A 25,374-nucleotide genomic window follows, 5' to 3' on the forward strand; every position below is an offset into this window, starting at 1 on the left:
GCAAACAGAATATAAAAATGAGTTATCAGCAGGGCAAGCCAACCCCCTGATGAGGTGGAACAGGACCACAAGCCATGCAGGGCATGTGGGACCCTCTTCTAGTCAATGACTTCATGCTCAGTGTTATTTGTATCTCAACCATGTACCTTCATCAAAATTGGCCCTAAGTCAGATATTTCAGGTACCCAGGAGAAGAAGCTTTGTGTCCTACAGGTCTGCCGTTACCAACCAAAGCAGGACCTGGGGAGCTCCAGCTCATCTCTGCTCCCCAGTGGGACAATACCCACCTGTCCCTCTGCAAAACTGCTCTCTGCAGGTCTGCTGGGGCTGATTCAGGATTTGCAGCAGCTTTTGTATCCTTTCAGATGCTGTTCTTTTAACTGTCCCTATAAACCAGGCCTGCCAGAGCTCTCACTTTTCTGCAGACCCATCTTTATCTACAACGAAATCTATGCAGCAACCCAATTTCATCTGCCAGTGGGTCCTTTTATTGCTCAGCCTCTGTAAAAATTGGTTTAGTGCTAGAATCAGACATCGACTTCTGCATGAGAGGGAATATATGGACAGGCAGGAATTTGCATCCAGCAGCTGGAGTAGTAAAACCATCCCCTGCTGTAACCTCAGCAGCACCAGAGTCCTTTGTGCTGCCCCAGCGTCAGTGAGACACGACAACAGCAGAATGTAAATTGTGCTGTTGTGCTGTAAAGCTTATTCTGAAGATGTGTTTATCTTTTTTAACCAGAGTCTGTTGTGAGAGCTCCAGTTCTTAAACTAACAAAATCCCCAAACTTAACAACTTGAAGGTATTAACCTCTCTGGGGAGCAGTGTATGCTGCAAGGCAGCAGCTTCTACCTCACTTCAGTCCACTGAAATCAGCACAGAAGAAAAACCAAAGATCAAAAGAGCTCTTGAGTAAAGTACACGGGCAAAGCAGGCGAGGGGAGGGATAGGAGAAGAGCAAATATGACAGCAGTTATTCAGGGAGCAGGTTTGAATTGGAGGAGAAAGAAAATAGGGAGGGAAGGTGAGAGAGAAAATATTAGAAAACAAGAGCGAGGGAAAGCAGCATATCAACTGCACACGATGGAGAGGAAATTAGCAGAGACAGATGGTGTAGCATGTCAGAGCAGAGGAGAGGAGAAGATAAGCAGAGTAAATAATTGAGAGAAAGAGCCTGCAATGCCTGAGAACGGGTCTTGGCTCCACACACTGCTGTGCAAGCACCGTGAATGCTGTTTATGAGTTACGCTCTTCCCTCTTCACATTTGCATTTGGGTTTTATGCGATACAGATAACCCAGCAAGCCAAACCTTCCTACTCCTTCTCCAAGACGGGCTCCCGAACATGCCAAGCTGAATCATGGCTGAGGAGAAGCAAACCAGAGCTGGCAACCAAAAGCTGAGCAAAGGCAGAGCCCTTGGGCTGACTCTTCAAAGGCAGGAGAGAGCATCTCCCCGGGCTGGGCACCAGCCATGGCTCCCACGGCACGCTCCGAGGCACGAGCTGCCCCGCACCCACTGCTCCAGGGTGACCATGGCACAGAGCAGGGAGCAGCCTTTGCTTGCACGCCCTCCAGGGCATGGCATTTGCCACTCCACAGGGCATCCCGTGTCCCGGAGACAGCAGCAGGATGGCCGGGAGCTGGACAGTTCTGAAAAGCCACGGCACGGCATGGTACTGCTCAGATGGAGGCTGGGGAAGGTGGGACTTGCAAAGTGGCCCTACACAAGTCCTTGGCCACCCACATCTGCAAGGATCCCCTGCTCCCACAGCAGGGCTGTGACTCGCTGCAGAGGAGTCCTGGCAGTTCAGCCCTTCCAGAGTTATGCGGCACCAGCGTCCTTTGGCTACTGTTCAGTAATTACATTAAGCCACTGCTGCTAAAGTCAGTCCCAAGCAGAGATAATGCTCTGGATGCATTAAACTGACTGGAAGAAGAAAGAGGAGGAAAAGCCATGCTGGCTTAGAGACAAGTCATATTTCTTATCAGCTTCCTGCCTGACGAGAAGGTGCTGCCCAGCCATCTGCCCCGACAGCGCGGGCAGAGAGCAGCGCTGTGATCGGCGCACAAAGGAGCCCCTGTGCTCCTGCCAGCCTCCTGCCATTCCCCCTCTCTGACCCCTTTGATGCTGCATGTGCTTCCATTTGATGCTCCAGTCCCTGCTCCTCTGCCATTCTGAAATTGTTTGCCCCATCCTGTGCTGCAGGGATTTTCTGCTGGAATAGTCCAGATCGCTATGCTGGAATTCAAGGCATGCCAGGGCATTTGGGGGTTGCTTTTTAGCACAATGGCCTGATGCTCTGGCACCCTTAATCAGGCAAGATTAGCCCTGAGTACAAATATGAAGCTCTTTGGGTGCCCATTGTTCACAGTTATTCTCTGAGTCACACAAATGCAGTCAGTGACACAAAAGCAGGGAGAACAAACAGCAAGGAAGCCTCTGCATGCCCACAATGACAATTCAGAGTGGAAATTCAAGACAAAGAGCCCTGGAAATAACACTTGTATCAGCTGGCACATGGACTCTCTCTCTCACAGCAGCAACACTTCAGCTACCTGCCTCCAAATACCACATTTGGTTCAACAAGTGCTGTTCCAGTGAAAGGGCTTGCACTGGCACCTCCCAAGAGTTGTCCTATTCACCCTCTGAAATGACAAAGTGCCACTGGAAACTCGCCCAGTGCACTCCAGACTCTCCCCAGTCACTGGGGAGGGAGAAGCCAAGTCCCTTCCCACACGGCAGAGCAGAGGCTGGATGCCCAGACACCCTCCCAGGGGTGGCACCAAGGCAGGCACCAAGCCCAGGGCAGCAGAGCTCTGTGCCTGCAGCTGCATCCAAGGGGAGGTAGGAATGTGTGAGCTGAAAGCAGAGCAAGAGAGATCAGAGAGAGGGGGGAAAAGTGTGAGCACAAACCCCAGGAAGCGAGATGCCAGGAAATATGTTCACCCTCACACAGAGCTAATTAGCACAGCGAGGCTCTGCTTGCCACTGCTTACTCACACCAAGACAAAATAGGGGGTTTGGGGTGGCTGTCACCTTTCCTGGTACAAAGACGTTCTCTGTGAACTGATATAAAGGCACCTACCATCAACCACGGCAGCTTTCCATGGAAGCAGAAAGAAAATAATTATTTTCTGAGCAACCACCACTCTACTTACCCAAAAATGGCAGCTAAAACGCCATTTTGAAACATTAAGGAGATAAAAAAGGAAAAAGAGAGGATAAGAAAACCAGCCTGAGAACAGACAACAAATCAGGCAACCACCAGGATACTGCTGGCTCCTGGCCCAAGCGATGATTAATTCCAACCTGGATATAAAATAAGCCTGCACTAGTCCTCTGCTGTCTGTTATTGTCCCAGGATTATGGTAATTAAGCAATTTGTATTACCTGATACTGATAAGAAAAATAAAGCCCCATTTATGACACTGTATCCCCTGGATTTTACACAGTAGTTACTGAGGCATTCTTGCTACCTGGTGAACATAATATTCAAGATCATAAAGCGCCGTGACTTTCTCATCCAGCATGGAGGCAGAGCTGTTGAATTTGCTGATTAATTTAACCATAATTTCATAATCTGTTTCTATCTTCATGTTCAGCTTTTCAAACTCCTCCTTCAGCTGATCTATGGGCCGGAACTTCTTCCTCACCTCTTCCTCTCGGGCCTTGGAAACAAAAGGAGGAAAAACCAGATGTGCGATAACAAGATAGGAGATGAAGAGAGACAAGACAGACACAGAAAGGAATGCCAGCCCCAACATTCACAAAGGGTACCTGGCTGTCTGTGCCAATGGATTTATTGCTCTACATCAGAGGTGCAGGGGCAGGGTCCTTCTGAGAAGCCCAGGAACCCAGTTAGCTGTGATATACCCACAATATGAGAGAACAGTAGAGCTCTGTGCACCACTTCTACATCTCTACAGCATTTGTGCACTATTTCTACATCCCATTTCCATCCAATTCAACATCAAGCCCACAGGCAGCAGTACTGCTGTTCTCTGCTTGCCTGCAAGTGGATCTTCTCAAAACCTGGCTGCAAAAAGCCCTGAGGCACCTCCCTGATCTTACAGCTGAACCTCTCTGGAACTGGACATGAGGCTGGAGAGCTCCAGAGGTCCCATCCAGCCCAAAGTGCCCAGTGACTCCAATGAGTTCTCAGACACAGACAAAGATGCTTTTGCCTTTCCAAGTGTTGAGCAAATTCCTGGAAGGGTCTATCTCCTAGGGAGAGGTGTGAGGACAGAAGCTGTCAGAAAGGGAGGCAGAAGGAGCAGTGATAAGCTGGGGGCAGCTGACGTGCTGTGCCATGGGGCTTGGCCAGCACACAGCCTGTCCTGAGCTCATCTCCCTCGCAGTAACAGCACCCCAAGGGCTGCCCTGAACAGAGAGCTGACACAAAACATGTGGTGAGGAGGAAAGGCTCTGTCAGAGATCTCAGAGAGCCCCAGAGGTGCAGGAACATCAGCACTGGTGGCACTGGGGACAGAGCCTGCTGCTGCAGGGGACAGAAGCAGCAGAGAGGCCATGCTGGAGCTGGGCTGCCCCAAGGACAGGAGAAAGGCAGAAAGCCCCTTTTGGAAGGCATTTGTCACAAATGCCCAGATGTGTTTGTATGCGGAGTGAGCCTCAGCTGGAGGGCTTGCACTGTCCTGCTCCTCATGAGGGATCAGAGAGGGCTGGAGGAAAACCAAGTGAGCAATGGAGGTGAAAGCTGTGTCAATGGAATGATAAATTACCAGAGGTACCACACCCAACCCATCCCTCCCCGAGCTGCCTCTGGCAGAGCACAGAGAGGCTCGGTGTAACTCCATTTCCTCTGACACTGAGCCTTCAGGGATGGATTTGCTCTCTGCAGGAGTGACCGCAAATGGAATACTTTAGGTCCATTAGATGTAGCTGCTTTTAAACCACTTGCTGGGACAAAAGCTATTCTAACAGGGGATTTTAAAAGATGGCTTATTTTCACCTAATAGAGTATCACTAATTTTTGCATTTCAATGATCCTCATTTCCAGCAGCCCTTTTTAGCAGCCCTGCAATCAATCAGCAATGCTGCTATGGAAATAATCTCCAGCAAATGAAATCATGCCGTGCTGCCACATAAGGGAAGAAAAAGCCTTTCTGTGACACCAGAACTTTAGAGCCTTGACTCCTCTTTCAGTTTTTGTTTGAGTGAGCCAAGACCAAGGCAGCAGGAGGAGCGAGGGTTAAAGAAATACTGCTGAGGGGGAGAAGGGAAAGAGGCTCTGATGTACCTGATCAGTCACACATCTTCCCACCTATTTACTTTGGGTTGTGGGTTGTTTTGTAACTAAATGGACAACTTGGAGCTTGGGTAAGGAAACATCAGCCCCTGCTTCCCCATGGCCACTTGGGTTTTGCTATCCAGAGCACAAGGTTGGAAATCCAAAGCAAGGAGAGTAAAGGGAAATACCCTCTGTAAATACCGTCAGCTGCAATCCAGTTCCCTTTGGGGTCTGCAGACATTTTTGTGAATTGAGCTGCAGTGAAACAGATAAATTACATTGTTCAGAGCAGCTGTGGCTGCCCCTGGATCCCTGGAAATGTCGAAGGCCAGCTTGAATGGGGCTTGGAGCAACCTGAGATAGTGGAAGGTGTCCCTGCCCATGGCAGGGGTGGGACTGGATCACCTTTAAGGTCGTATCCAACCCAAACCACTCACAGAATCTTTGAGTCATACAGAAAAGTCAGGGAACAATATCACTAACAGGGTAATAAAGGTATTTTAGGTCCATATTCACCAAAAAATTAGTTTGCATAGTGTTTTCCAAGCAATCATTTTAACCATTGTGTTTCAGCAGAGTGTAACAGGGTGTTTTCAGATCCCTGCAATGTGCATTGCTTTAGAAATGGGAAACTCACCTTCCTTTCTGCCTTCTCACTTTCCTTCATTTTAGCCAAGGCCTTTTTAAGCTCCTCAGATGTGAATGAATTTGCATCGAGATCAACCTTGCCCAGCCTTGCAGAAGAAACAAAACAAACAAGAACATGTAATGAGTGAAAAACGGCCTCAATTCTATTTTCACTGTGACATTCTAGCAATGGCTAAGGGCAGGAGGAAAGGAATGAAAAAACCTACCATACTCAAGAAAAGATTAGTCTGAGTGCTGGATTCTGTGTCAGGCTCACAGACACCACCCCCTGACAATCTAGGGCTCTGCTGACCCAAATTCTCAGATCCCACCACAATAAAAACAGCTGATGAATTGATAACTCAGAATTTCGTGTTGCCATTGAGGAACCACCCCAGCGCCACTATATAACTGCAGAGGGCCTACAAGCTTCAACTTGCAGATTTCAGCTTATGAACATTGTACAGAGAGTCACAGGAGACATCAGCACCTTTCCAGTGAGGGAAGGGACTACAGAGAAGTGGGAGAGGACTCTTGGTCAGGAACTTTAGTGACAGGACAAGGAGGAATGGGATCAAACTGCAAGAGCTGGAAGAGATTTGATGATGGGAAGAAGTTCTTTACTCTCAGAGTGCTTGTCCCCGACACAGGGACCAGTGCAGAGAGGCTGTGGATGCCCCATCCGCAGCAACATCCAAGGTCAGTTTAGAAGTTCCTTGTAAATATGTTTACTACGTTGGAAGTTTTTTGTAAATACATTTTGAAGATTGTTAGCCCATCAGAACCCATGTCAATATGTTCTGTATGTTTTTGTGGTTGTTGTTATAACAATTGTTATAATGACACATGTTCTGTAAATCCTAGGTTTGCCGATCTTCGGCAAATAAATACTGTTTCTTCTTAAAACCTCACTTCTCTGGGCCATTCCTTTGGGCACAGGCAGCCTTTGCACACTTGTAGGTTCCACTTGTTCCGCCTTCCCGGGGCTGGAGGTCCCTGGGGGTGTTGGAAAAAAATGAAATTTAGTAAAATGTGTAATTATAGTTTAGTTATGAGTTGTGTGTGAATTGGTTTGTTAAAAGCAGTTTTGCAGTTTTGTAGCCATTGATAGTGTGTGTGTGGGGTTTGTGCGTAACCTAGCAGGTAGTCATAGGAATTTAATAAATAATTAAACTAGTGCAGGAAAGTAAGAATGCTAACCTGTCTGGAGGCAGCATACAATGCTCTTAGAATAAGATAAGCAGAAGATTTATGATCTTGCTTGTGAACTAAGGAATGTATTACAAGAGGACCATGACTAGGCAAGGGGAACTATTTCTTGGAGACTTTGTTATGAATCGCATGTATAAGAGGGAAGCACCCATATGTGAAATTGGGGGCCCGGGGCTTTTTTGGGATGTGAGTCCCCCCAGCTCCCCGGGCCCTTAATAAAGCACCCACAAAACTTATTCGAGTTTTGTGTCTTTTATCAATCAGGCAACAGGGGTGCTGGCACGGCGACCCCGGGGCTGGGGGTCCCTGTGCACAGGGGCTCCCACTGACACCACTCCTGGCACTGGGCACTGCTGCTCTTCCTGGCCTGGGGCACAGCGCTGTCCCCAAGAGCTCAGCTCTCACCAGCTCTCACACAGGGGGCTCTCCCAGCACTGGCCCCTGCAGCCATGTCACCAAAGCAGGCAGCAAACCTTCAGCCACCCTTCCTGCTGCAGCCACAGGCACTCCTGGGCCCAGAGCCACCATCAGGCCACAGCCATGCAAAATCCACCTGCACACTCTCAAGGCCACCACAGCCTTGGCAACTGGGCCGCCTGCCTCTGGGCTGCTGCAGGGACTGATCTTTAGGCTTTGAAACCTCCAAAGGCTTTGGACTCTGCTTCCCAGCCTGCTCTGCACTGCCCTGAGCCCGCTTTGTTCCAGAAACAAAAGCCAAGGAAGGGCATCCTCACCCTGCCCGCATTCCTGCTGCTTCCAGCGGCCACTGGCCCCTGGGCCCCACTCAGGTGACAGCTGCAGGGACAGTGCAGCCTTTGCTGGGCAGGGGGAATGGAGCTTTGGGCCAAGGGGATGCTGCTGCTGCTGGGGGCCATGGGCCCAAGAGGGCCCCGAGCTCAACCCCTTCCTGGGCTGCTGCCCCCAAAGCCCCACACTCCCCGAGCATCCCCATGACATCTGCCAGAGGGAAATCCCACGGGCTTCAGGAAAGAAATTCCCCATAGTGACTAAACCAAGGGGTCCAAGGGGAAAGTCAGCACCAGCTGATGTTTACAGCACCTTGACAATGGTGGCTGCCGGGTAGGTGAGATCTCCAGGGCCTCTGGCAGTGCCTGCTCTGCACGTGAGGCTGTGGGGCTGCTCCCAGTGGGACACAGCACTGGGCTCAGGACAGCCCTCAGCCCCTCACAGCTGATCCCAAGGAGCAGGCTCAGAAAGCAGTTTCAGACCACTGCCTGCAGATATTTCAAAGGACTAAATGTCATTCAAAAACCCAAAATGCCGATTTATTTTTGGTGTCGTGGCATGAGAAGCCATGAAGGTGCGTCTAAATGTGCACTCAGGGCATTTCTACTGCCATTCCAAACGGATCACAAAGGATAGGCCTGTGCTTTCAGCACTGATGAGTTCCTCACCCAGCAAAGAAATCTCAGGAAGATGCAGGAACAAAGTTCACCAGAGAACCTGGCCTCTAATAAAAGGCATGAATCCCGTTGCCCACCCAAACCAATGCCTTACGTTTTCCTATATTTTCCGTCTTCTCTCATCTCTCGTGTCACTTTCCCCATTTTCTCTGACTGGGAACTTGGCTTCCCTGTCCTGTCTGCAGGTCCAGCCACACGTGTGACCCTGCAGGAACAGCCTGACCCACAGGGAAGTGGAAGAGGACTCTTGGTCAGGAACTGTTGAGACAGGATAAGGGGGAATGGGATCAAACTGCAAGAGGTGGAAGAGATTTGATGATGGGAAGAAGTTCTTTACTCTCAAGGTGATTGCCCCCGACACAGGGACCAGTGCAGAGAGGCTGTGGATGCCCCATCCCCAGCAACATCCAAGGCCAGGTGTGACAGGGGACGCAGCAACCTGCTGTGCTGGGAGCTTGCTCAGCTTGGAACCAGATCATCTTCAGGGTCCCTTCCAAGCCAAACCATTCAAGGATTTGATCAATCTGACATCCCCATCTCCCACTGCACAGCAGCCCTGAAACTTCAGTGACATCACAGCTCCAAGAGGGTTCCAGGTGGAATGTCCAGGACCTGGAAACGAGCACAGCAGACACTTCACCGGCTGCCAAGGGTCAGTTGCTGCCCGCCCTGCGCTCTGACCCTCAGCGCTGAGGTGCTGCTGCTGCCTGGGCTTTTCCTGCCGCCTGCTCTGGAGTGCCAATGCCAGCACAATGTGCTCTGCTGTGCCCGTGGAGGTACAGTGCCAAGCCAGGCAGGGGGCACCCGGCTTGGGCAGGCTGCAGCCATGTGGGAATGGATGGTGTGGGACAGAAAGCCCACTGGGAGATTGTGCTGCCCCTTGCAGAATGACAGAGACACTGTGAAGGAAATGGATGTGGACCAGGGGCTGGATAAGGAAGAAATGATGGAGGTGGACTCCTCCTCTACTTCCATGTCCAACCTGGTTGAGGACATGGAAGTAGAGGAGGACGACAACATTGACAAGATGGAGGTCGATGAGGAGGATAACATCAAGGACATGGAAGTAGATGAGGAGGATGAAAACGAGCCCATGGTCCTTGGATGAAGATGCAGCCCCAGAGGTAAGACAGGCAGATGCTTCCCACACCCTGCCCACACACACACTGGGTGCCCTGGCGCCAGGCTGGGGCTGGGCTGGATGGCCCCGCTCAGGGACACGGTGCCCGCAGGGGGCCTGGATTGTGCTGCCACAAGCACCAGCCCCGGCCTGCCCTACGCTTGCCTGGGGCCACGCCAGCCCTGCCAGCCCCGGCCCAGCCCCTGGGGCCCAGCTCCCAGCCCTGGTGGTCCCAGTGCTTCCAGCTAAGTCCAGCTCCGCTGCTTCCTTTCTTCCAAAACTCATGCTTATTATGGCACAGATGCAACGCCTTTGTAAATACATTTTAAAGTTTTGAAGATTTCTGTAAACATGTTTGAAAGTTTAGAAGATTTCTGTAAATACGTTCACTACTTTTGAAGGTCTCTGTAAATACGTTTTGAAGATTGTTAGCCCATCGGATCCCATGTAAATATGTTCTGTACATTGTTGTTCTTGTTGTTGTTATAACAATTCTTATAATGACACATATTCTGTAAATCCTAGATTTGCCAATCTTTGGCAAATATATCCTGTTACTGTTTAAAATCTGACTTTTCTCGGTCATTCCTTTGGGCACAAGCAGCCTTTGCACACTTGTGGGTTCCACTTCTTCCATGTTCCTGCGGCTGGAGGTCCCTGGGGGTGCTGGCACGGCCACCCCGGGGCTGGGGTCCCTGTGCACAGGGGCTCCCACTGACACCACTCCTGCCACTGGGCACTGCTGCTCTTCCTGGCCTGGGGCACAGCGCTGTCCCCAAGAGCTCAGCTCTCACCAGCTCTCACACAGGGGGCTCTCCCAGCACTGGCCCCTGCAGCCATGCCACCAAAGCAGGCAGCAAACCTTCAGCCACCCTTCCTGCTGCAGCCACAGGCACTCCTGGGCCCAGAGCCACCAGCAGGCCACAGCCATGCAAAATCCACCTGCACACTCTCAAGGCCACCACAGCCTTGGCAACTGGGCAACCTGCATCTGGGCTGCTGCAGGGACTGATCTTTAAGGCTTGCAGCCTCCAAAGGCCCTGGGCTCTGCTTCCCAGCCTGCTCTGCACTGCCCTGTGCCTGCATTGTTCCAGAGACAAAAGCCAAGGAAGGGCATCCTCACCCTGCCCGCATTCCTGCTGCTTCCAGCGGCCACTCATCCCTGGGCCCCACTCAGGTGACAGCTGCAGGGACAGGGCAGCCTGTGCTGGGCAGGGGCCACAGGGCTTTGGGCCCTGGGGCGGCTGCTGCTGCTGCTGCTGCTGCTGCTGCTGCTGGGCCATGGGCACAACAGGGCCCCGAGCTCAGCCCCGACCCGGCCAGCTGCCCCCAAAGCCCCACACTCCCCGAGCATCCCCATGACATCTGCCAGGGGCAAATACCATGGGCTTCAGGAACAAAATTCCCCATAGGAACTAAACCAAGAAATTCTCCATGGGGAAAGTCAGCACCAGCTGATGTTTACAGCACCTTGACAATGGTGGCTGCAGGGCAGGTGAAATCTCCAGGGCCTTTGGCAGTGCCTGCTCTGCACGTGAGCCTGTAGGGCTCCTTCCAGTGGGACACAGCACTAGGCTCTGGCCAGCCCTCTGCCCTTCCCAGCTGATCCCAAGGAGCAGGCTCACAAAGCAGTTTCAGACCACTTCCTGCAGATATTTCAAAGGACTAAATGTCATTCAAAAACCCAAACTGCCAATTTAGTTTTGGTGTCGTGGCATGAGAAGCCATGAAGGTTCCTGTTAATGTGCACTCAGGGCTGCTCCCATGCCATCCCAAACGGATCACAAAGGACAGGCCTCAGCTTTCAGCACTGCTGAGCTCCTCACACAGCAATGAAGTCTGAGGCAGAGGCAATGTTCTGCAGGCCGGGGGGCCTACCACTGGAATAGTAATACCTGATGACAATGATATAGAATTAAAGTAAGGTGAATAACCCCTCTGAATACTATGATCTTGCTCATTGTCTTTTGTGGGATCATGCAGATTCCGCACATTTCCTTGTTATCATGAACTTCCTTTCCTTATATATACTCCCCTAGGATGTTCTCCCCTCTCCTAACCCCTGTTAGTCCTGAATTACTGCGTACAAGGTCCTTTTTTCCCCCATGGAAATCCTTGTGTGCCCACCCCTACTTTTTCTCCTTCCCTGGACCCTCTCCAGTGCAATCCACAGTATTTGCAGTTCCACACATAGATCCCTCTCTTGCCTCATCCATCATGCATTCTAGCAAGTCTGCTCCTAGATCTGGGAGTGCAGGTCTCTCACAGTGTCTGGCTGTGGACATGCCACAAGGGCTGCCCAAATAGGGACCTTCTTTGAGAATTCCTGAGAGCCACTCCAGTGAGAAGCCAGCTCTTCCACCGTCATGGGACAGAAGACGCCTCGGGTCAGCCACCGCCTTGGAGTGGGACCTGAGTTTTATCAGGGCTTGCTGAAGGAAGCATTGGAACCCTGCAGCAGCAACAGGGCCAGCTCAGCTGGTGAAGCCCAGGGGACATTTTGAAACATCTGCATCCAGAGGAACCAGAGCAGTGAGCTGGGGGACAGCCACCTGCAGTGCAGGATCCTTGGGAGATATTTTAGTCCTGTGGGTGGGCCACCCTTTACATCAGGGGCAGCTCTGGGTAACAAATTATCCAATCCTTAGAGAGATAAATATCTTCCAGGTAGGTAGTCTCTCTTTTCAGAGTGGAAGACTTTTACTAAGGGAAGTTGAAAGTCATTTGTTCATTGGCTTTTAAAGGAGTTCCCAGACATGTCTGTTGATTCAGTTTGTCATGTAGCATTTTGGGACTGAGTAAGGGAAAGACTCTATCATTTGCAAACTCAGAGAGTGATAAGAGTGGCAACATTTTACCCAATTTTTCATATGATTTATGGAATTTTCTCAAGGGTTCAAAGTTCTAATACTCAATCCAGTCTTTGAGTTCTGCCCCCGCATTCCGAAACCGTCTGACACCAATAGGATGAGAGACAGAAACTGCTGTAAAGCACAGACAAGCAACTGCTGTCTGACATCTCCCCTCCTTCTCCACCCCCTGCCCACGTCTGTAGTGATCACACCGGCCTGGATTCTACCCTAACCCATTCTCCAGTACCTCTCCTCACTGGATCCCCCTCAGATAGCTCACAAAATGGAGTCCCTCCTTTGGAGGGGGTTGTCAATGTCAAACTCCCTCCCACCCCCAGCTCTCTCATCGGGTCTTCCCCATGTTGGGTCCTACCCCTGCATCAGGAAACACCTCTGCATTGGGATCCAGCGCTTCCTTGCCTACTCCCATTGGCCTACCCCCTCATACACAGCCCCTTGCGGATCCCACACTGTCAGAGCTGGAAGTGTGAGGGGCGGTAACCGGAAGGCCGCCATCTTGGCTACCAAAGGCCCACAACACCGGGCCTGGCCAGTCACCCCAAGGCCCCGCTCCTCTGCCAAAGAACAAGTTCCCTCTTCTGGAGAGGAGAGGGAAGGTTCATCTGACGTTCAGCATGAGCCTGAGGATTCTTGGCAGAGGATGCGGAAGCTGGCGGCTGAAGAGGGGGACTGGGAATTGGTAGCTAAAATTCAAGCAGCACCGGTGCAGTACCAGAGTGGGGCTAACCCTGGATGGGAAGCTGTCACACACGGGAGATGAAAGATCTTTCTAAAGCAGCGAAAGACCATGGGAGGGGCTCACCGTATTTCAATAATTCGTTAAATGCCATCTTCACTGCACATGTTATGGTGCCTCACGATCTGCTCCATTTATGAACATCCTACTTTCTCCCACTGAAATTATTCTGTGGGAAGAAATGGGGAAAAAACCAATAAAACAATTATTAAAAGACTATACTAGGGAAGACAGGTGGACACACCTAACACTAGTCCATCTAGCCTGGGAGGAAGACTTCACAAAACCTCATTCAATAGACCTTCCCAGAGCTCTGTTAGAAGAGATAGAAGTGCTGCAAAGACAGCTCTCATGCAGACACCCAATGGAACAACACCTACTCTAGATTTCACAGACATTCTGCAGGGACCTGGGCAATCCTCTCTAAAATGTATTGACCACCTTACACAAGCAATAGAGAAGCAAGGTGAACATCCAAAAGCCAGGAAGGTACTCCATATTAAACTTGCTGAAACAAATGCTAATAACACCTGTAAAGACATTTTACCTTCTCTACCAGTCACCACAAAGCCTACCATTGCACAAATGGTCGAGGCATGCACGCTTAGGGCATCCTTACACTGTGATGCCAGCCTAGCTAAGGCTACCAGTCAGGGTGTAGTATAGGTCCTAGTAGCCTCCCAAGTTATTCTCTGACATACACATGAAAAAGGACCTGGCTTTAAGTGTAGGGAGATGAGGCATTTTCAACAGAATTGTGAACATAAAGCCTATTACCAGGGACCTTCTAGCTGTTGCAGCCACTGTCCTCACTGCCCCCCTCATCCACATGCTTTCCAACACCAGCAAAACCGGTGGCCTGCGGGAAACCCTAAGCAGACACAGAAAGGCCCTGCGCAATGACACCAAACGCGAGGCTGTTCCGCCCTACTCTCCCCAACATCTTGGAAAACCAGCAGAGTGACCTTCTCAGATGCAGCGGGACAGCTCGATCGCTGCAGAAAACTCGACAGAAGACAGCTCTGCCCTGGAACCCAAAGGCAGCTGGTAAGAGCCTTTTCAATTCCAATCCACGATATTTATGTTCACCATATTCCAACAGGCAAATACAGGCCTGAAGAACAGGCCAGAGACATTTTGGTTTTAACCAACACCAGGGAAGGGATGGAGACACTCAGTACCTGAGGTACTCGCCTTGACATCTTTGCAGGAGATAACTGTCCAGGCTCTATGCTTAGACTCTCCCCTTTTCATTCCAAAAGGAACAGTTACAGTCAGAGCCTACCTCCTAAGGGACATGATCACCACACCAGCTGATCCAATGGCGATGTGGGCACAGACAACATGCAGAAATAGACCTGTTCTAAAGTGTGCTTGGTCATTTAAAGTGAGAAAGAGATGTCTTTCAGGACTATTAGATACAGGAGATGACATCACCATAATTTCCCACTCTGATTGGCTAAAACAATGGCCCCTGGACCCAGCTGCTGGGGTAATTATTAGCTACCAGGGGAGCCACTACCAGCATCTGGAGTCAAGGTACCATCTGCATGGAAGGTCCTGAGTCCACAGTGGTACAGGAAGATCATTCGTCACCCAGGCACCAATAACAATTTGAGGAAAAGACCTCTTGTCCCAAAGGGGGACAAGGCTAGAGATCCTATCAACACCTCAGGATTTCTAGACGGGGCCACCCAGCAGCGTGCCACACTTCAGTCAACCTGGTAGACCAACGACCCCATATGGGTGGATCAGTTGCCCCTCCCAGGCAGAAAGTTAAAGGCCCTGCAATCCCTCGTGCAGGAGCAGCTGTCTGTGGGACACATTGTACCATCTACTAGCCCCTGCAATGCGCCTTTGCTTGAAATACGAAAGCCTGGCAAAGAAAAGTGGCAGCTCCTGAGGTCCTCAGGAAAATCAACGAGGTCATTGAGGACATTGGTGCCCTCCAGTCCAGCCAGCCCTCAGCCTCCATGTTACATCGAGTTTGGCAGATGGTTGTTATACATCTAAATTACTGCTTTTTTGACACCCCCGTGCACCCCAATGAAAGCCTCTTGCTCGCCTTTTAATCCATAAGTGGACAAGCACCTTTCACAGAGGTACGAGTAGACCGTATGGCCTCAAAGAATGAAGAAGAACCCAAATACTGATCAATACCTTGGAGCCCAAATTCTCTTGCCCCACTGGAAAAGACAGTCTAATGCTATAATTTTTCATTACATGGACAATACAGTTATTTGTGCAGAAGCTCAAATAGTTTTGGATGTTGCAGTACAAGATGTCATCACGGTGGTACAGGAGAAAGGTTTTAAGATTACAGCAGATAAAGTCCAAAGACAGCGCCCTGGAAGTAGCAAGGCCTAAAAAGCACAGAGAAAACCATCACACCCTAAACACTGCACATCAAGGACAACCCAAAGACTCTGCAGAGACTCCACCAGCTCTGTGGAAGCATCAGTTGTGTACGTTCACTGCTGGGAATCACCAGAGAAGATCTCACGCCACTATTCCTGCTTCTCCTTAGAGGCCATGAAGGACTCGATTCCTGTGATCACTGACACCGGAGGCCGAAGCAGCTGTACAAAAGGTATCCTGGGTGATTCAAACTAAACAGGTACACAGATACCACCCTAATTTTCCTTTCTCCCTGGCAATCCTTGGTGTAAGTCCAAAATTCCATGCATTATTGTTTCAGTGGGACTATACTATCTCAGATCCTGATAATATTTGAATGCGTTTTCAGAGCACACCAACCTACTAAAACGATAACAACCCAACAGAAAGTTATTGCAGAACTGTTGCAGGAAACCTAGAGCGCATCTGTGCTCTCTTGCAGGAATAGACCTTGTGAATATTTACTTACTTCTCACTCCAGAGCACCACAATTGCCTACTTCAAACATCTGAACCACTGCAATACGCCTCAAATCAAATTTACACAGACTAGGATCAGCCACCAATTCTACCACAAAAAATATTCCTGCGCTGCTCAGGATGTTCAAAATTACCTGAGACCAGGCAAGGTCCATTGTAGCCACCTGCCCAAATTGTCAGGAACATGGCCTTGCTTCTGTCAGAGCAGGAGTCAGTCCAAGAGGATTAGAGAGTCTCCACATCTGGCAATCAGACATCACACCCTAAGCCCCTTTCGGCACACTAAAATACATCCACGTCTCATTCGACACCTTTTACTGTGTAGTTTTCGCCTCTGCCCATGCTGTTGAAAAATCAGAAGATGCTATAAAACATTACTTTTTAGTTTTTTCCACCTTAGCAATCCCACAGGAAATTAAAACTGATAATGCTCTTGCTTATACCTTGCACTGATTCCAACAAGCTTCTGACCAGTGGAGTATAAAACATGTGACAGACATACCACACTGTGCCACAGGACAGTCCATAGCCGAGAGGGCAAACTGATCCATCAAAAGGATCCTTGATCAGCTGAGCAGGGGAGTCCAGATATTATCTTCCATTGAGAGACTGGCCAAGGCCTTTTACGTATTCAACTTTTTGGACAACCCATTTATGGAGCCAACTCCCCCAGTCATCAGGCAGTTTACTAATTCAACTGCAGCCCAATTACAACACCAGCAACCTGTGCTGAGCAAAGACCCTGAATCTAAACAATTTATGGGCCCTTTTCCATTAATTACTTGGGGAAGCAAAGATGCCCTTGTCTCTGCAGCAACACTCTTAAAATGGATCCCAGCAAAATATATAAAAACTCTTTCTGGGAACGGTGAGGCAAACACCAAGGCTACCATCAGAAGAACAGAATGAAAGCCTGAGAGAGACAGCAGCAGTGTGGAAGAGAAGGAGAAGGACAGAAGAAGATCTCCTAAGCAGCGTTGACCACACACACCAAGACCAAGATAGCTCAGACACCACTAACCAGGATATATGTCTTAACATTTGTAAAAACTATATTTTACCATTGATACATGATTCTTCTAATAAGCTGTGTTCACGCCCTTGCCTTACAGAAGAGAAAGTTTAGTGGGAACACAACTTACGTTTCACTTTCTACTCGCTTTATCTGTTTACTTTTAGGCCATCAATGCCTCCAGATAACAAATTATCAAAGTCAGAGGATGCTGGCATTGGTAGCTGCTGCAGCAGGAATCTGGATGCTCCTCACTGAGCCGCATGCTTTCAACTGGTTGCTTGCACAGACAAGCCACAATTTCTTGTCCATGGCCATGCCTGTCAGGCTTTTGATGGCATGTGTTTTTTCTACCTGCTATCATATAGGGAGTCAGTATACCAGGGCATCCAGCTGCTAAAAGATCAAGGAAAAAAGATCCAGGTGGAAGGCAACAACGACTGGTTCACCTGACTTTTAAAATATTGGGGGATGAAAGGCTGGCTTTCATCTTTAGTTAAGACCGTTTTGTGGACTTGGTTTATTGTATTCATTGTGTTGGTTATTTTATCCTTTTTTGCTAAATGCCTGCAAAATTCTATGGCAGAAGACTTGTCTATAGACAACAAAAAGGGGGGAGTTGTTAGGGCCCCGTGGCCTACCATTGGAGCTGTAATACCTCAGGGCAAAGTGACCATGGTAAAAGAGAGACACCGCTCTGAATGCAATGGTGTTGCCCATGGGCATTTGCAGGTTCATGTTGATGCAGCACGTTTTCTCCATATCACCCAGTTCAACTGCTGTATTTTCCATATATGTGTTCCCCTAGACTGTTCCAACTCTCTTTACCGTTTTGCTCCTGGCTTACTGTAATGATCCTGCGCTGTTCACCCCCATATTGTGTGCCCAGCCCCATTTTGGTCTCCCTCCCAGGACCCTCCTAATTGCAATCCACAGTGGTTAGAGTTCCACAAAAATCCCACACTCACCTCGTTAACAAGCAGTTAAACAAGCGTGCTCCCAGCTCTGGGAGTGCAGGTCCCTCACACAGGCTGGCTGTGGACAGGCTGCAACACAAGAACTGAGTGCACAGGGGAACGTGGCCTCTAATGAAAGGCATTAATCCCACATCCCACGCAACCCAAACCAATGCTTGCATGTCTCTACTTTTTCTGTCTTCGCTCAGATCTCAAGCCACTTTCCCCATTTTCTCTGACGGGGTACGTGGCTTTTCTCTCTCCTGTCTGCAAGTTAAGCTACATGCGTAACCCGGCAGGAACAACCTGACCCACAGGGAAGTGGGAGAGGACTCTTGGTCAGGATATGCAGGGGGAGGAAACGGAGGAATGGGATCAAACTGAAGGAAGTGGATCAGATTTAATGATGGGAAGTTCTTTACTCGCAGGGTGCTTGTCCCTGACACAGCGACCAGAGCACAGAGGCTGTGGATGCCCCACCCCCAGCAACATCCAAGGCCAGGTGGGACAGGGGCTGCAGCAACCTGAGACGTTGCTCAGCTTGGAACCAGATCACCTTCAGGGTCCCTTCCAAGCCAAACCATTCAAGGATTTTATCATTCTGCCATCCCCATCTCCCACGGTGGTGTGGCCCTGAAACTTCAGTGACATCACAGCACACAGAGGGTTCCAGGTGGAACATCCAGGACCTGGAAACGAGCACAGCAGACACTTCACCGGCTGCCAAGGGTCAGTTGCTGCTCACCCTGTGCTCTGACCCTCAGCACAGAGCTGCTGCTGCTGACTGGGCTATTACTGCTGCCAGATTTGGAGCGCCAATCCCAGCCGGATGTGCTCTGCTGTGCCAATGGAGGTACAGTGCCATTCCAGGCAGGGGCCACCCGGCCTGGGCAGGCTGCAGCCATGTGGGAATGGATGGTGTGGGAAAGGAAGCCCGCTGGGAGATTCTGCTGCCCCTTGCAGACTGACAGAGACATTGTGGAGGAGATGGATGTGGACCAGGGGCTGGATGATGAAGAAATGATGGAGGTGGACTCCTCCTCTACTTCCATGTCCTCCACTGTGGAGGACATGGAAGTAGACTAGGAGGAGACCATCGAGGGGATGGACGTAGATGAGGAGGATGACACCGAGGACATGGAAGTTGACGTAAAGGATTAGGAGGAGCCCACGGTCCTTGGATGAAGATGCAGCCCCACAAGTAAGACAGGCAGATGCTTCCCACACCCTGCCCACACACACACTGGGTGCCCTGACGCCAGGCTGGGGCTGGGCTGGATGGCCCCGCTCAGGGACACGGTGCCCGCAGGGGGCCTGGGTTGTGCTGCCACAAGCACCAGCCCCGGCCTGCCCTGCGCTTGCCTGGGGCCACGCCAGCCCTGCCAGCCCCGGCCCAGCCCCTGGGGCCCAGCTCCCAGCCCTGCTGGGTCCAGTGCTGCCAGCTGAGTCCAGCTCTGCTGCTTCCTTTCTTCCAGGACTCATGAACATCAAGGCAAAGATAGGATGCATTTGTAAATACGTTTGAGAGCTTAGAAGTTTCCTGTAAATACGTTCCCTTCGTTTGAAGTTTTCTGTAAATGTTTTGAAGATTGTTAGCCCCTCGGATCCCACGTAAATATGTTCTGTACATTGTCATTGTTGTTGTTATAACACTTGTTCTGACACATGTTCTGTAAATCCTAGATTTGCTGATCTTCAGATAATTAATACTCTTTAAAACCTCACTTCTCTTGGCCATTCCTTTGGGCACAGGCAGCCTTTGCGCACTTGCAGGTTCCACTTGTTCCGCGTTCCCGGGGCTGGGGGTGCCTGGGGATGCTGGCACGGCCACCCCGGGGCTGGGGGTCCCTGTGCACAGGGGCTCCCACTGACACCACTCCTGGCACTGGGCACTGCTGCTCTTCCTGGCCTGGGGCACAGCGCTGTCCCCAAGAGCTCAGCTCTCACCAGCTCTCACACAGGGGGCTCTCCCAGCACTGGCCCTGGCAGCCAGGCCACCAAAGCAGGCAGCAAACCTTCAGCCACCCTTCCTGCTGCAGCCACAGGGACTCCTGGGCCCAGAGCCGCCAGCAGGCCACAGCCATGCAAAATCCACCTGCCCGCTCTCAAGGCCACCACAGCCTTGGCAACTGGGCCAGCTACATCTGGGCTGTTGCAGGGGCTGATCTTTAAGCCTTGCAGCCTCCAAAGGCCCTGGGCTCTGCTTCCCAGCCTGCTCTGCACTGCCCTGAGCCCGCTTTGTTCCAGAACCAAAAGCCAAGGAAGGGCATCCTCACCCTGCCCGCATTCCTGCTGCTTCCAGTGGCCACTGGCCCCAGGGCTCATTTGGGTGACAGCTGCAGGGACAGGGCAGCCTGTGCTGGGCAGGGGCCACAGGGCTTTGGGCCCTGGGGCTGCTGCTGCTGCTGCTGCTGGGGGCCATGGGCCCAACAGGGCCCCAAGCTCAGCCCCTGCCCGGCCAGCTGCCCCCAAAGCCCCACACTCCCCAAGCATCCCCATCACAGCTGCCAGGGGCAAATACCACAGGCTTCAGGAAAGAAATTCCCCATAGTGACTAAACCAAGGGGTCCAAGGGGAAAGTCAGCACCATCTTAGGTTTACAGCTCCTTTACAATGGTGGCTGCAGGGCAGGTGAGATCTCCAGGGCCTCTGGCTGGGCCTGCTCTGCACGTGAGGCTGTGGGGCTGCTCCCACTGGGACACAGCACCTGGCTCAGGCCAGCCCTGAGCCCTGCACTGATGATGCCAAGGAGCAGGCTCACAAAGCAGTTTCAGACCACTGCCTGCAGATATTTCAAAGGACTACATGTCATTCTAGGAAGCCACCGTGCACATTTAGTTTTGGTGTCGTGGCATGAGAAGCCATGAAAGTGCCTATCAATGTGCACTTAGGGCACTTCCACTGCCATCCCAACACAGGGAACACAAAGGACAGGCCTCAGCTTTCAGGACTGCAGAGCTCCTCACTAGCAATAAAGTCTCAGGACAGGCAGGAACTGAGTGCACCGGGGAACCTGGCCTCTAATAAAAGGCATGAATCCAACAGCCCATCCAAACCAATGCCTTGCATGTCTCTACATTTTCCATCTTCTCTCATCTCTCGTGTCACTTTCCCCATTTTCTCTTACTGGGAATTTGGCTTCTCTCTCTCCTGTCTGCAGGTTAGGCCACACGTGTGACCCTGCAGGAACAGCCTGACCCAAAGGGGAGTGGGAGAGGACTCTTGGTCAAGAACTGTAGAGACAGGACAAGGAGGAATGGGATCAAACTGCAAGAGGTAGAGGAGATTTGATGATGGGAAGAAGTTCTTTACTCTCAGGGTGCTTGACCCTGACACAGGGACCAGTGCAGAGAGGCTGTGGATGCCCCATCCCCAGCAACATCCAAGGCCAGGTGGGACAGGGGCCGCAGCAACCTGCTGTGCTGGGAGCTTGCTCAGCTTGGAACCAGATCACCTTCAGGGTCCCTTCCAAGCCCAACCATTCAAGGATTTTATCATTCTACCATCCCCATCTCCCAATGCACAGCGCCCTGCAACATCAGTGACATCATAGCTCCCAGAGGGTTCCAGGTGGAACATCCAGGACCTGGAAACAAGCACAGCAGACACTTCACCGGCTGCCAAGGGTCAGTTGCTGCTCACTCTGCGCTCTGACCCTCAGCGCTGAGGTGCTGTTGCTGCCTGGGCTTTTCCTGCCGCCTGCTCTGGAGCACCAATCCCAGCACAATGTTCTCTGCTGTGCCAATGGAGGTACAGTGCCATGCCAGGCAGGGGGCACCCAGCTTGGGCAGGCTGCAGCCATGTGGGAATGGATGGTGTGGGACAGGAAGCCCACTGGGAGATTGTGCTGCCCCTTGCAGACTGACAGAGAAACAGTGGAGGACATAGAAGTTGACCTGGGCCTGGATGAGGAAGAAATTATGGAGGTGGACTCCTCCTCTACTTCCACGTCCTCCACTGTGGAGGACGTGGTAGTAGACGAGGAGGACAACATCGAAGAGATGGAGGTGGATGAGGAGGATAACACCGAGGAGATGGAAGTTGACGTAAAGGATGAGGAGGAGCCCATGGTCCTTGGATGAAGATGCAGCCCCACAGGTAAGACAGGCAGATGCTCCCCACGCCCTGCCCACACACACACTGGGTGCCCTGGCGCCAGGCTGGGGCTGGGCTGGATGGCCCCGCTCAGGGACACGGTGCCCGCAGGGGGCCTGGATTGTGCTGCCACAAGCACCAGCCCCGGCCTGCCCTGCGCTTGCCTGGGGCCACGCCAGCCCTGCCAGCCCCGGCCCAGCCCCTGGGGCCCAGCTCCCAGCCCTGCTGGGCCCAGTGCTGCCAGCTGAGTCCAGCTCTGCTTCTTCCTTTCTTCCAGGACTCATGTACATGATGGCACGGATGCCACGCCTTTGTAAATACATTTGAAAGTTTTGAAGATTTCTGTAAATATGTTTGAAACTTTAGAAGATTTCTGTAAATACGTTCACTACTTTTGAAGGTCTCTGTAAATACATTTTGAAGATTGTTAGCCCATCAGATCCCATGTAAATATGTTCTGTACATTGTTGTTTTTGTTGTTATAACAATTGTTATAATGACACATGTTCTGTAAATCCTAGATTTGCCAAACTTTGGCAAATATATCCTGTTACTGTTTAAAACCTGACTTTTCTTGGCCATTCCTTTGGGCAAAGGCAGCCTTTGCACACTTGTGGGTTCCATGTGTTCCACGTTCTCGGGGCTGGGGGCCCTGGGGGTGCTGACACGGCCACCCTAGGGCTGGGGATCCCTGTGCACAGGGGCTCCCACTGACACCACTCCTGGCACTGGGCACTGCTGCTCTTCCTGGCCTGCACCACAGCGCTGTCCCCAAGAGCTCAGCTCTCACCAGCTCTCACACAGGGGGCTCTCACAGCACTGGCCCCGGCAGCCAGGCCACCAAAGCAGGCAGCAAACCTTCAGCCACCCTTCCTGCTGCAGCCACAGGGACTCCTGGGCCCAGAGCCACCAGCAGGCCACAGCCATGCAAAATCCACCTGCACACTCTCAAGAAAACCACAGCCTTGGCAACTGGGCCAGCTACATCTGGGCTGTTGCAGGGGCTGATCTTTAAGCCTTGCAGCCTCCAAAGGCCCTGGGCTCTGCTTCCCAGCCTGCTCTGCACTGCCCTGAGCCCGCTTTGTTCCAGAATCAAAAGCCAAGGAAGGGCATCCTCACCCTGCCCGCATTCCTGCTGCTTCCAGCGGCCACTGGCCCCAGGGCCCCACTTGGGTGACAGCTGCAGGGACAGGGCAGCCTGTGCTGGGCAGGGGGCACGGGGCTTTGGGCCCTGGGGCTGCTGCTGCTGCTGCTGTTTCTGGGGGCCATGGGCCCAAGAGGGCCCCGAGCTCATCCCCTTCCCGGGCAGCATTCCCCCAAAGCCCCACACTCCCCAAGCATCCCCATCACAACGGCTAGGGGCAAATCCCACGGGCTTCAGGAAAAAATTCCCCATAGTGACTAAACCAAGGGGTCCAAGAGGAAAGTCAGCACCAGCTGTTTATTACAGCACCTTGACAATGGTGGATGCAGGGTAGGTGAGATCTCCAGGGCCTCTGGCAGTGCCTGCTCTGCACGTGAGGCTGTGGGGCTGCTCCCACTGGGACACAGCACCGGGCTCAGGCCAGCCCTGAGCCCCTCACTGATGATGCCAAGGAGCAGGCTCACAAAGCAGTTTCAGACCACTTCCTGCAGATATTTCAAAGGACTACATGTCATTCTAGGAAGCCACCGTGCACATTTAGTTTTGGTGTCGTGGCATGAGAAGCCATGAAGGCGCCTCTGAATGTGCACTCAGGGCACTTCCACTGCCATCCCAAAGGGATCACAAAGGACAGGCCTCAGCTTTCAGCAGTGCTTAGCTCCTCATTAGCAATGATATCTCAGGAGGACGCAGGGTTTTTCAGGCCCATGGGCCTCTTACGGGGACTATAATACCTCATGACAAAAATGATAAATTCAAGTGAGGCATCCCTTTGAATGCAATATTTTATCAGTTTTATCAGGGCTTGCTGATTGCAGCGTCGGCACGCTACGGCAGCATGAGGGATGAGGGCTGGCTCAGCTGCTGAAGCCCAGGGGACATTTTGAACACCTGCATCCAGAGCAACCAGAGCAGTGAGCTGGGGGACGGCAGCCTGCACTTCAGGATCCTTGGGTGATTTTTTTAGTCCTGTGTGTGGGCCACCCTTTACATCAGGGGCAGCTCTGGGTAACAAATTATCCAAAGTTGAGAGGGACATATATGTTCCAGTTACGAGGTTCTCCTTTCATGGGGCAAGAGTTTTATTAAGGGAACTTGGAAGTCATTTGTTCATTGGCTTTTAAAGGAGTTCCCAGATATTCCTGTTGATTCAATTCGTCATGTAGTTTTTTGGGACTAAGTTCGGGAAAGGCTCTTTCTTTTGAGAACTCAGGGAGGGATAAGAGTCGCAAAATTTTACCTAATTTTTCACATGATTTATACAGTTTTGTCAAGGGTTCAATGTTCTAATACTCAAATCATATTTTGAGTTCTGCCCCTGGCATTCCTGAACCCACTGATACCAAGATAAGGGTGAGAGACAGGAACTGCTGTAAAGCACAGACAAGCCACCTGCAGTCTGACATCTCCCCTCCTTCTCTACCCCCTGCCCAGGTCACACAGGCCTGGATTCTACCCTAACCCATTCTCCAGTACCTCTCCTCACTGGATCCCCCTCAGATAGCCCATAAAATGGAGTCCCTCCTCTGGAAGGGGTGGTCCATGTCAAACTCCCTCCCACCCCCAGCTCTCTCATCGGGTCTTCCCCATGTTGGGTCCTACCCCTGCATCAGGAAACACCTCTGCATTGGGATCCAGCGCTTCCTTGCCTACTCCCACTGCCCTACCACCTCCAACTCAGCCCCTTGCGGATCCCACACTGTCAGAGCTGGAAGTGTGAGGGGTGGTAACTGGAAGGCCGCCATCTGGGCTACCAAAGGCCCACAACACCGGGCCTGGCCAGTCACCCCAAGGCCTCGCTCCTCTGCCAAAGAACAAGTTCCCTCTTCTGGAGAGGAGAGGGAAGGTTCATCTGCCATTCAGCATGAGCCTGAGGATTCTGGGCAGAGGATGGAGAAGCTGGCGGCTGAGGACGGGGACTGGGAATTGGTAGCTAAAATACAAGCAGCACTGGTGCAGTACCAGAGTGGGGCTAACCCCCAATGGGAAGCTGTCACACACGGGAGATGAAAGACCCTTGTAAAGAAGCGAAAGACCATGGGGAGGGG

General features: G+C 51.5%; 1 pseudogene; it reads right to left on the reverse strand.

The window, feature by feature from the left end:
- Nucleotides 1-12,920: 12,920 nt before the first annotated feature.
- The window catches only part of LOC128943489 (serine/threonine-protein kinase pim-1-like), a 38,421-nt pseudogene continuing 25,967 nt past the window's right edge, over nt 12,921-25,374 (reverse strand).

The sequence above is a fragment of the Melozone crissalis genome, unplaced genomic scaffold (genome assembly GCF_028551555.1).
Source record: "Melozone crissalis strain CALT ecotype California unplaced genomic scaffold, PUWL_Pcris_2 ptg000046l_1, whole genome shotgun sequence".
Lineage (NCBI taxonomy): Eukaryota > Metazoa > Chordata > Aves > Passeriformes > Passerellidae > Melozone > Melozone crissalis.